General features: G+C 44.7%; 1 protein-coding gene across 1 annotated transcript in view; it reads left to right on the top strand.

Annotated features, from left to right (window-relative positions):
- Nucleotides 1-12423, top strand: part of MSH2 (mutS homolog 2) — a 199693-nt gene that overhangs the window by 82415 nt on the left and 104855 nt on the right. The window lies entirely within an intron of this gene.

Consider the following 12423-nt stretch of genomic DNA (forward strand, 5'->3'; position numbering starts at 1 on the left):
TGCTGTCAGCCTGATGAGGATTCGCTCTCTGCTGCGCTCTCTCTCCGCCCACTGACTTCCGCCTCTTCACTCCCAGGTATCGCATCAAGCATCGGGAGCATTTGCACGAGTGCTCGTGGAAATGCTTCGTATTGGAGATGATACCGTTATCGGCGCAACCCTAAAAGATGGCTTTCTGTTTGATATAATAACCTAGTTTATTAAGCATGAAATGGAGCTTAGTTCTGTAGCATGAGGCTGGTTAATTTTGCAATATAAATTTTTGGTAAACTCATTCAATAAATGCAAGCTGAGATAACATGCACTGCAATCACACATTTTCACAGTAACCATGAGATAAAACAAAATTAAGTAATATTCCTTCATCCCATTGTTTTGAAAATCTATGTACACTACAAACTGTATGATTGAATCAGTTCTGATATCGCTGTTTTACTAACCTGACAGCTTATTCTAAATAAAAAACCTTCATTTTATTTTGCAAATATTAAAGATTTTATCGGCAAGAATAAGTCCTTACATTTAAGGAGAACCTGTCATTTCAGATCCATCATGGTAGCGCCTGTTAGCGGGCATCCACTCACCTGCTGCCGCCACGTCCCTCACCTTGTGTCACGGCCACATCTCCAGCCGCCCCGTTAAAGTAAATGGGACTTTGGGTGCGTCAACAGCGGGTCAGAGGAGGAGCCGCTGAGGGACAGAGATGAGTTGCTCTTTAAAAATTATGATTTAAATTGAGTTGATTTAAATCAAGCCTTTTTACTACCTGATTCAAAGCGGCGGTCCGCCTTTTTTATTTTTTTAAGTCAGCAGTTACAAATATACCGTACATGCTGACTTTTAAAATAAGGACACTTGCCTGTTCAGGGCGCCCATGATGTCGTCACTGATCGATCCCTCGGCTCTCAGTTGCTGCCGCCACCAACTTCGGTAAGGGAATCAGGAAGTGAAGCCTTGTGGCTTCACTTCCTGGTTCCCTACTGCGCATTCAAGACGCCACTGGTGCCTGCTGAGACCTGCGGGTGCCTCGGGTATCTATGCCCAGAAGTGGGAGCAATACATACATGTGTGTGTGTATGTATGTATGTATATATTGTGTGTGTGTGTGTGTGTGTGTGTGTATATGTATGTATGTGTGTGTGTGTGTGTGTGTGTGTGTATATATGTGTGTGTGTGTATGTATGTGTATATATATATATATAATATAGAGAGAGATTAATTCTGTGCTTGCTAGAAAGGAAGTGCTGTGATATCACTACTTCTTTTTTTTCTTTACTCGCCAAGGAATTTGGCATTACAGAGCATGATATGTTCACATCTGCACTGAAAAATATTGTTGAATAAGAGATGGACAACGTGTGTGTGTGTATATATATTTATGTGTGTGTGTGTATATATATATATATATATATATATATATATATATATATATATATATATATATATATACATACACACACACACACACACACCCCAGCAAGTTTCTTTATGATGCATTTTTGCTGTGCTAAAAGTGCTTTTCTTTTTTTATATATATATATATATATAAAAAAATTATGGAGGGTTCCAGCTCCCACTTCCTCTCGGTGAACCGCGGCGCTGGAAGGAAGTTCACCCCCACCCCACCCCTCCCTCTCGGCATTTATCTGGGACACGTCACAGATGATTGCGCGGCCAGTCACGGGGTGCGTCATGCGCAGTGTGCCGGCTGTGTCGGTGCCGCATAGAGGAGGGGGAGACGAGCAGGGCTTCGTTCCCCCACATCGCTGGGACAGGTGAGCAGCTGCAGTATTTGTAGCTGCTGACTTTTAATAAATACTTGCTTACATTTTTCTTAATAGGAACACCGCTTTTAAATTTGGTTAATCATGCGCTGTAAGTATCAGTAAAATTACTTTATTGATTCTGATGAAGAGTAAAGTAAAACAATTTGGAATAATGACTGTATTGATTACCATTTAAATAAACCTACAAATTGAAGCTTTTCTTGTTTGCTCTTCTTTCTTGTGATTAGTTGACATTGTTTCCAATGTTCCTAATGTTTTATAGCAGGTTGTCCCCCATTAAGAAGAGTTACATCACTGTAAGCCAGAGTGCTGGTCATTCATCAATCCCGGAGTGACGCGGAGTGGCCTGGTATGCAGTCTTCCGTGCCGTTACTAATAAATTGACTTTTAAGAGCGGGCACACGGCCAACCACAATCTAATTTTTTTTCTGTTTTTGCCCTTGACCCATCTCAGACTTCTAATTTAATTTTGCGAAAATAATTTTCCACTTGCAGTGTTGTGTGCAACCTTGAGAATCATTTGTTTAAGTTTTTTTGATTGCACAAATCCCTTGAAGCGGCTCAAAATCAGAGAAGTGTTAATATTGGCATTCCAGGCGGATGGGATGGTTCATTTCCTACATGTGAGCTGAATTTAGTGCTGGTGACCTTTTCATTCTGTAAGTTATTATTGATGACGGTGGTGACCTCGGGTTCCTGCAGGCCTCTACAGTTTGGCTCCTTTATTTGTTCATGGAAGAGATGATTTCAGTTTATAGACAGTTGTGTGGATTGCCAATAGTAACCCATTTTTCATAATTTCCGGGAGTCTTCTAGTTCAGATTCCAAACGCAAAACATTGACACTGATTGGTTTTATTTTTATTCTCCAAAATTTAAAAATGAAGGAGCAGACAATGCAAAAGAAAACTGCGCTATTTATACTGCCAGCAAATACCACCACTGTGCTAAATCCATAAATTTGGTTCCTCCTCCTCCTCCTTTCTGCCCCCACCCCCCTACGGTGACGACATCTGCACGCGCTGCGGTCCATCCCGCGGTCCAGCTTCATGCCCTCTGCTTGGCTTTTCACCTAAGGACCTCCTCCACGCAGCAGCGGGCCCTGGCGGTCCACATCGCGGACATCCAGCGCTAACATCCCAGATTCCCCTCCCGGGTGAGCTTGTTTTATTTACTTCACTCCATGCGAGTTGCCCCTAATAAACCTGTAAACTGTCTGCACTTTTTCTTTTCTCTCCTGCCTGTCATTTAGAGCCTGCTTCTGCGAATAAGCCTGCCTTAGTGCTTGGACGCCATGTCACGGCATCCCCACATTCTTGTTGGATCACTTCCTCCTGTCCTATGAACTTTGTACTTTTATATGGACTTCTTATAAACTCTTTTATACAGAGTCTGACCGCCTCACACAGGGTCTGGTTACCTGTTGGCACCTTCTATCCTCGTCATGTTAGAACTTTGCTCACCTCTGCTCTAGCCAGGGAGCTCCTTCACCCTCGCTGACATCTTTCTGGGTACATCAAGTTTTGCCATTTTTGGCCACTTTGATTAGCCATATTGGGATGATGTAACTGCTGTGTGTGCACATGAGTTAGGGTCCTTTCACACGGGCGGATCCCGTGATGATCCGCCCCCTGAACATCCGCTTGCTCAGTGGGGATCGCTCCGTTTAATCCCCGCTGAGCCGGCAGATGACAGGGCGGTCCCCGCACACTGTGCAGGGACCGATCTGTCAGATCGCCGCTCTCCCCTATGGGGGGGTTCGGATCAACACAGACCGTCTGTCCATGTTCACCCGATCCGCTCTGCAGACAGATAGAAAAATAGGATTTTCCTCCGTCTGCAGAATCGGAGCATAGCGGGGATGGATGATAATGGGTGTCAGCGGCTGTTCATCCGCTATCCCATAGGGATACATGTGTGTCCCTTTTTCATCCAAAAACGGATGGCTGAAAAAGCGGACATGCGGTCGGGATGTCTGAAAGGGTCCTTGGTGTCGTTAAACAAACATTACAGCGCTATCAATAAATGCTGTTTTACATGCTGTTCATACGCATGGATGTATTAAGTTGAAAAAAGGCACAAGTCCATCTAGTTTAACCCAATCCTATACCCACAGTTGATCCTGAGGAAGGCAAAAAACACCAGCAGAGTATGATCCTGTTTGCTACAGCGGGGGGGGGAGAGAATCTGATTTTTTTTTTTTTTTTTTCCTGGATCAACGTTGCCTATACAGTTTATATTATGTACATTTTTAAAGCAATTGACTCTGGAGGGAGTCTATTCCACATTTTCACAGCTCTTACTGTGAAGAAACCTTTCTGTATTTGGAGATTTATATCTCTTTTCCTCTAGACATAGAGTGCCACCTTGTCCCCTCGGATGACCTTAAAGTGAATAACTCAACACCAAGTTCACTATATGAACTCCTCATATTTTTGTACATATCCCCCCCCCCTTCTGTCCATGACCCCATTGCAGTTGTGGATTTTACAGAGCAGTGTTCGCAGTTAGTGCAAAAGCTCAGTTTTTAGTTTGTTACCCTGAGCACCCCCTCCCCATCACATCTGAGCAGCCCATGTGACTATAAAGTCACATATGTGAGTTTATACCCAGTAGTAAATGACTGGACACTCCCTCCCTCCTCCATGCATACTAACCAGCTAAACACAATGGGGGTGGGATATTACATGTTGATGGAGGTTTCACCTCCCTGTTCTATGACTCGGGCTGGTGGGTCGTGGCGCAGCCTGTGACTGCCAGAAATCCTCCCACACTGTGTCATTGCTGAAAACATAATAAAGTTTTAAAATATTTATTTGCATGACCATTTAAGAGTTTGATATTTAACTTATTTTTACTCTGCATGCCAAAGAGTTGGGTCAGGTGACAGCTGTATATATATTAGGAAAACGGGTACTTATTTTTTTTTTTTTTTTTTTATTATTATTTTTTTTATATTAAAATCCCAGTGCTGCCATCCATATACATAAAGAGATAATGTAAATAGTGTGTGTGTTTAGTATCACTTTATTGTACCTGGCATATGCTGGAATTTGTTCACTGCGCTGGCCATTCGGGTAAGACTTTTTTTTCATTGCAGAAGAGACGTAGTGTGTCTCCTACCTGTCCATATATATTACCCTGATCACAGGGTCACAGTGTTGCAGCAACTACATTGCAGAAATTACGTGACATACCCAGTGGATCTACTGGCAGGATCAGCAGGTAATAAAACTGCTGATCCTGCTAGTGAACCAGTCTGTATGGCATGATTCTGCCCGCATTTTAAATTCTATAGAATTGATTTACTAAAACTGGAGAGTGCAATATCTGGTGCCAATTGTGCATGGTAGCCAATCAGATTCCAACTTCATCTTGTTCAGTTAAGCTTTGACAAAAAAAATAAAAAATCATGGAAGCTGATTGGTTTCTATGCACAGCAGCACCATGTTTTATACTCTCCAGTTTTAGTAAATCAACCCAATCTGTATTTAAATTTTCAGATAAAGGTATACAATAGGCGGTATAATGGCATACAATAGGCGGTGTAATGGCATACAGTAGGCGGTGTAATGGCATACAGTAGGCGGTGTAATGGCATACAGTAGGCGGTGTAATGGCATACAGTAGGCGGTGTAATGGCATACAGTAGGCGGTGTAATGGCATACAGTAGGCGGTGTAATGGCATACAGTAGGCGGTGTAATGGCATACAATAGGCGGTATAATGGCATACAGTAGGCGGTATAATGGCATACAAAGGAGAACAATCCGACCCATATAAAGTATAGTTTTATGCATATATTTAAGGATCCTCTTGAAAGACTGGCTATGTTTTATTGCAATACTTTGTAGCCATACTCATCAAAATGTTTTTAAGTTTTTTCTTGATATAAGACAGGAGTACAGGGAATGGAGGGAAGGAAGAGTTTGATATGTAAAGCTGCCCACTTTGTAATGGAGAACTAACTTGGTGTTTCTAAACCCACAACAGTAAAATCAGTCTGTATATGCAGTAAAGCATGCTTGTTATACTCACTGTGGAACCTAAGGGGGTAATCCTCTGCATTGTGTAAAACTGCGGTTTGATCCTGTCTTCTCTGATCCTCCCTTTCTTCCACTGTCCCCAATCCATCTCCCGATAGACCATTGCCTTGGGGACAAGCTGCACATGCTCTGTTTGGTGTGTATTGCTAGAGTTTATTTTTTGTCTTGGGAGATTTGCTTGTGATCAGCACAGGGCCAGGGGGTCAGGGGTCCTGCAGCCTCATATGACGGTCATAGAAGAATGATTACTCCTCCTACAAGCTTTAACCAGACACTGATAGAAGTTGCAAGACTGCTATACACTGCTGATGAGGTATTTAGCAGTTTATATTTACCAAAAGCAGTTCCATGTACTGTGGGGGATCAGAATAGGTTCCTGGGGTTTGTGATTCAGAAAACATACCGCATATACTCGAGTATAAGCCAAGTTTTTCAGCACATTTCTTTGTGCTGAATATGCCCCCCTCGGCTCGAGTCACCTTTTGCGCCTGATCTCCCGGACTTTGGGGACCCGGTACTGGCTGACAGTTTGTTGTCCGGGGACCTACTGCTGGGAGCACCGTTTTTTTTCTTTTTCTTTTTTTTCTCAAAGCTGGGCACCCCTTCCATAGACTCCCATGTTAAACGTCAGTCTAGTCATGGACACAGTGAGGCATGCAGATGAACATCCTAGGCTTATACTCGAGTCAATACGGTTTCCCAGATTTTTTTGTGGTAAAATTAGGTGCCTCGGATTATATTCGGGTCGGCTTATACTCGAGTATATACGGCAACTGCTTTGTTAGATCTCATTCACACTTTGAGTATATGCAGCAATTTTTTTTAGGATGCAGTGCTCTACGATATACGATTGTTACTGAACCTTGGAGCAGTGTTGACTTGGTACATTGAAGTGGCTTTAACCACTTAAGCCCCGGACCATTTTGCAGCTAAATGCCCAGGCCAGGTTTTGCGATTCGGCACTGCGTCGCTTTAACAGACAATTGCGCGGTCGTGCGACGTGGCTCCCAAACAAAATTGGCGTCCTTTTTTCCCCACAAATAGAGCTTTCTTTTGGTGGTATTTGATCACCTCTGCGGTTTTTATTTTTTGCGCTATAAACAAAAATAGAGCGACAATTTTGAAAAAATGCAATATTTTTTGCTATAATAAATATCCCCCAAAAACATATATACATTTTTTTCCCCTCAGTTTAGGCCGATACGTATTCTTCTACATATTTTTGGTAAAAAAAATCGCAATAAGCGTTTATCGATTGGTTTGCGCAAAATCTATAGCGTTTACAAAATAGGGGATAGTTTTATTGCATTTTTATTAATTTTTTTTTTTTTTTACTACTATTGGCGGCGATCAGCGATTTTTTTCGTGACTGCGACATTATGGCGGACACTTCGGATAATTTTGACACTTTTTTTGACCATTGTCATGTTCACCGCAAAAAATGCCTTTAAATTGCATTGTTTATTGTGAAAATGACAGTTGCAGTTTGGGAGTTAACCACAGGGGGCGCTGAAGGGGTTAGGGTTCACCTAGTGTGTGTTTACAACTGTAGGGGGGTGTGGCTGTAAGTCTGACATCATCGATTGTGTCTCCCTATAAAAGGGATCCCTCGATCGATACGCTGCCACAGTGAAGCACGGGGAAGCCGTGTTTACATACGGCTCTCCCCGTGCTTCAGCCTCAGGGGAGCGATCGCGACGGAGCGGCTATAAACGAATAGCCGCGCCGTCGTCCCGGATCGCTCCCCGAGGGATCCCACACGCAGCGGGGGGGTCTCTCGATCGGACCCCCCACCCGCTAGAAGGCAAGGACGTGTGTGTGTGTGCGTGTATGTGTATATATATATAAAAATGTCCTTCTGCCTGTCCGTGCCATTCTGCGGACGTAAATAGTCGTGCGGCGGGCGTTGAGGGGTTAAAGATGCATGACACCACAATGCACCAACTCCTGTAACAAGTTGAGTAGTGAGGCTACATGAGATCAATCGAAGATTGAATATTTTTGCAAAAGCCCTGTCCTAATTTTTCCACCTTTTAGGAAAGCATTTGGATTGAAACCTGCTTTAGCACATACCCTGTATTGGTAAAATAATTGTAAATCAAATCTGACATCTGTGTGTGTGTGCGTGCTGTGTGTGTGTGCGCGCTGGGGGTGTGTGTGTGTGTGTGTGTGTGTGTGTGTGCGCTGGGGGTGTGTGTGTGTGTGCGCTGGGGGTGTGTGTGTGTGTGTGTGTGTGTGTGTGTGCGCTGGGGGTGTGTGTGTGTGCGCTGGGGGTGTGTGTGTGTGTGTGTGTGTGTGTGTGTGTGTGTGTGCGCTCTGGGTTGTGTGATGTTGTCCCTCTAGCACAGAGCATACTCCCCAAGCGAAGTATCCTTTACAAATGTTCAGCGTTGTTTACACGCCACACTCCAGAAATGCTTTATTTTGCTAAATTGGCTGCTGAGTTAGTAATAGTTTATAAAGCATTGCCTCTTCTAAACCGCCTTCCCCCGCAGTGCAGACTGATGGCTGCGGGATGTTGGTGCAGCAAATTATATATAAGTAAGCTTGATTGGGTCAGTACAGATTTTTCTTCAGCACCTTTATGTTGGCATAATAGATCTACCCTGTTGCGATTTATTTTTTATTTTCCCCTGAATGGGCATAATGTCTTATTTTCAAACCGCATTTGTTACTCATTTAATTTTAATACCGCAGTGATGTATAACCCGGGCAGGTTTTGTAGCAGCCAGCTGTTTACTGTGTTACCCTTTTTTATTTAAAGGTATATTCCAGTTAAACAGATATATTTTGCTTTTCAACCACAGAGAACTCAGACTCTTCAGACTTTTTTTCACTCTGGCATTCACCTTTTGGCACCGGACTGCCCCGACAGATAAAGCCTTGGCTTTCTTTTGATTGGCCATGATCCTGAGCCTGTGGGGAAGAAAAAAATGAATGGCAGTGTCTTTCTGGGTTCCACTGCACTCCTAAGGGCCCTTTCACACGTACGGACAAACGGATTGCGGACGTTAGCGGATGATGCGTCCGCAAAGATCCGCTTTTGCGGACGGAAGAAAACCCTATTTTTCGTCCGGCGGAACGGATCGGATGAATACGGACATACGATCCGTATTCATCCGATTCCCTATAGGGGAGAGCGGAGGAAAGACAGGGCGGTCTCTGCACAGTGTTCGGGGACCGCCCTGTCCGCCGACAGCTCAGCTGGGATTTACGGATGATCCTCGCTGAGCCGATGAACGAACACGGGGCGGATCAATACGTATCCGCTCCGTGTGAAAGGGCCCTTAGGAGGAACCAGAAGTCTCTCTGGGGTTAGAGAGGTAGGTGAGATCCTGGTCTGGGCAGAATCCCATAAGAAATAATGGAAACTCAGATGATTCCACAAACATTTCACAGGTCCTTCAGTTTATAGTCCATATAAAAAGATTATAGGAATAGGTTGTGTAACCATAAAATGGGTATCCACAAATGGAAGCCTCCACAAGGGGATTAGAAGCAAAATCCAGCAGGAGCTACAGCCTATAAAAGAGAAGAGAGGTGCCTCTAAGTGTAGCAATAAGTTGATAAATGTTGTACCTTCATTAACCGCTTAACGCCCGCCGCATGTATATGTAGGTCCACAGAATGGCACGTACAGGCATATGGGCGTACATGTACGTCCCCGCCTTTCGGCGGGTCGGGGGTCCGATCGGGACCCCCCCGCTACATGCGGTGGTCGGAAACCCGCGGGGAGCGATCCGGGACGACGGCGCGGCTATTCGTTTCTAGCCGCCCCCTCGCGATCGCTCCCCGGAGCTGAAGAACGGGGAGAGCCGTATGTAAACACGGCTTCCCCGTGCTTCACTGTGGCGGCTGCATCGATCGTGTGATCCCTTTTATAGGGAGACTCGATCGATGACGTCAGTCCTACAGCCACACCCCCCTACAGTTGTAAACACACACTAGGTGAACCCTAACTCCTACAGCGCCCCCTTGTGGTTAACTCCCAAACTGCAACTGTCATTTTCACAATAAACCATGCAATTTAAATGCATTTTTTGCTGTGAAAATGACAATGAATGAATGAAAAACTTATAAAGCGCGGCGCATGCGAACTGAATCGCTTCTGGGCGCTAGTTGTTCGTGTCTCATGACATCAAAAGAGCAGAGTTTTGATTCGTCTTCTGAAAGTCAGGTGGTTTTCCTCCAACCGAATGCTGGTTGGTAAAGCGTTCCATAGTCTAGGACCCTGAAAAGCAAACCTTCTTTCTCCTTTGGACTTGTATTTGGTTTTTGGTACCCTGACCAGATTTTGGTCGGTGGATCGCAGAACGCGATTCGAATTGTGAGGTTCTATCTTGTCGCAAAGATATTGCGGAGCCTTCCCATGGATGCACTTATGTGTCAGGCAGAGTGCTTTAAATGCAATTCTGTCTTTTACTGGCAGCCAGTGAAGGGTTCTCAACGAAGGTGAGATTGATTCCCATTTTTTTTTCCCAGTCACAAGTCTGGCGGCCGTATTTTGTACGACTTGCAGACGAGAGATTTGGTACTTTGGGAGTCCGAGGTAAAGGGCATTTGCATAGTCCAGTCTGGAATTCACGATTGTTCCCACCACGACTGCTACATCTTCTTTGGGGATAAATGGAATAAGTCTGCGTAGTAGGCGCAACAGATGGTGCGCTCCGCTGACTACTGACCCTATTTGTGCGTCCATTGTCATGAAGGTGTCGAAGATGACCCCGAGACTTTTGACTTTGGAGCTAGGGGTGATGATTTGGCCCAGAATGGGCGGGGGTGTCCAGGTTGTTGCCAGTTGACTCTTTCGGCTGGCGTGAAACATAAGGAGTTCTGTTTTTGAACTGTTGAGTTTAAGATAACTCTTAGTCATCCAGTTTTCTATCAAAGAGAGACATTTCTCTAAACTGAGATGATGATCCTTTTTGTTGCAGATGCGAAAATACAGTTGCGTATCGTCTGCATAAGAGTGATAGAGTAGTTCTTGGCTACTGATAATATCAAAGAGAGGGCGAAGATAGATGTTGAAAAGCACCGGTGACAGGGGGGATCCTTGGGGGACTCCACATGACACCGTGCGCTTTTCCGACGTGAAACAACCCAATTTAACTGTTTGTGATCGGTTTTCAAGAAAGGAAGAAAACCATGGTAAATCACCTTCTGCGACTTCTGCTACCTTGGCTAGTCGCATCAGTAACAGTTTGTGGTCTACCGTGTCAAAGGCTGCGCCTAGGTCCAGCAGAATCAGGAGACAAGATTCTCCTTCGTCTGCGGTCTCGAGGGCATCGTCCCATATTTTGAGTAAGGCCGTTTCTGTCCCGTGTCCGGGACGGAAGCCTGATTGTAATGGATCCAGTAGATTGTGGGTATCTAGATGCTGTTGCAGCTGTTGTACCACTACTTTCTCCATTATCTTGGAGAGAACATTTAGGCCTGTTATGGGACGGCGGTGAGTTGGGTCCTTGGGATCCAGGTTAGGTTTTTTCAAGATGGGCTGGATTGTGCCCTCTTTCAACAGGGATGGCACTGTGCCTTCCTTAAATGACTGGTTTATAAGCTGTGTGATGGGTGGTGCCAGGATGTCGGCACATTCCTTCAGCAGTTTGGTGGGGATGATATCATTGGGCGATGTGCTGTTCCGCAAAGCACCAATGATATTTTTTGTGGTATCGATGGAGATCGGTTCCAGAGTGAACTTTGTTGATTGTAGAGCGTTTCTGTGGGTGTTTTGTGGTTGATTGACGGTGGGGTTGAGGGGGGTATTGTTTTGCATGATGCTTTCCCGGATTCTTTCAATTTTGTTGATGAAGAAATCCGATAGTTCATTGCAGAACTCTTGGGTGTCTGAGTTGGGGACTTCAAGACATCCTGGGTTCATGGTCTGGGTGACCATCTTGAAGAGTTCGCGGGGGCGGTTTAGGGCGCTGTTAATCGCCATAGAAAAATGATGTTTCTTGGCTTTGAAGATTTCTTTATGATATCGTGTTGTTATTGCCTTGTAGATGATGAGGTTATCCTCTGCAGGACTTCTTTTCCAGGCGGCTTCCGCCCTTCTGCGCTCTTGCTTCAGAAGCGACAGCTGGTTGTTGAACCAGCCGGACTTTCTTTTTCGGATGCAGGCTTTGCGTTTCGGTGCTACTAAATCGGCTGACTGTAGCAGGGCTGCGTTTATGGCATCCAGTGTATCTGCGGCTGTTTGATGTGGATGGATTGTTTTGATTCTGTTTCCCAAGGTAGATTTGAAGAGTTCCGAATGGAGCTTCTTCTGAGATCTAGCCCAGTGTATTGTCACCGGCTTGGGTGCTTTTATCACTGGGGGAATTTTGGAGATTATGAAATTAATTGCATGGTGGTCTGTCCATGGCAATGGTTCATTTTCTAAAATGCTTATTTTCAGATTTTGTCTGAAAATTAGGTCGAGTGTGTGACCTGAAGCATGTGTTGGCCCGCATATAAGTTGCTGTAGCCCTAATCCCTCCAGGTGATCAATGCAGGCGTCCGCAATGGGATCCTGTGCGGAGTTGGCCCACAGATTAAAGTCCCCGAGCAGCAAAAGGTGTTTGCTGTTAAGGGTATAAGTGGATATAAACT

This window comes from Rana temporaria, chromosome 4, assembly GCF_905171775.1.
Source record: "Rana temporaria chromosome 4, aRanTem1.1, whole genome shotgun sequence".
NCBI lineage: Eukaryota > Metazoa > Chordata > Amphibia > Anura > Ranidae > Rana > Rana temporaria.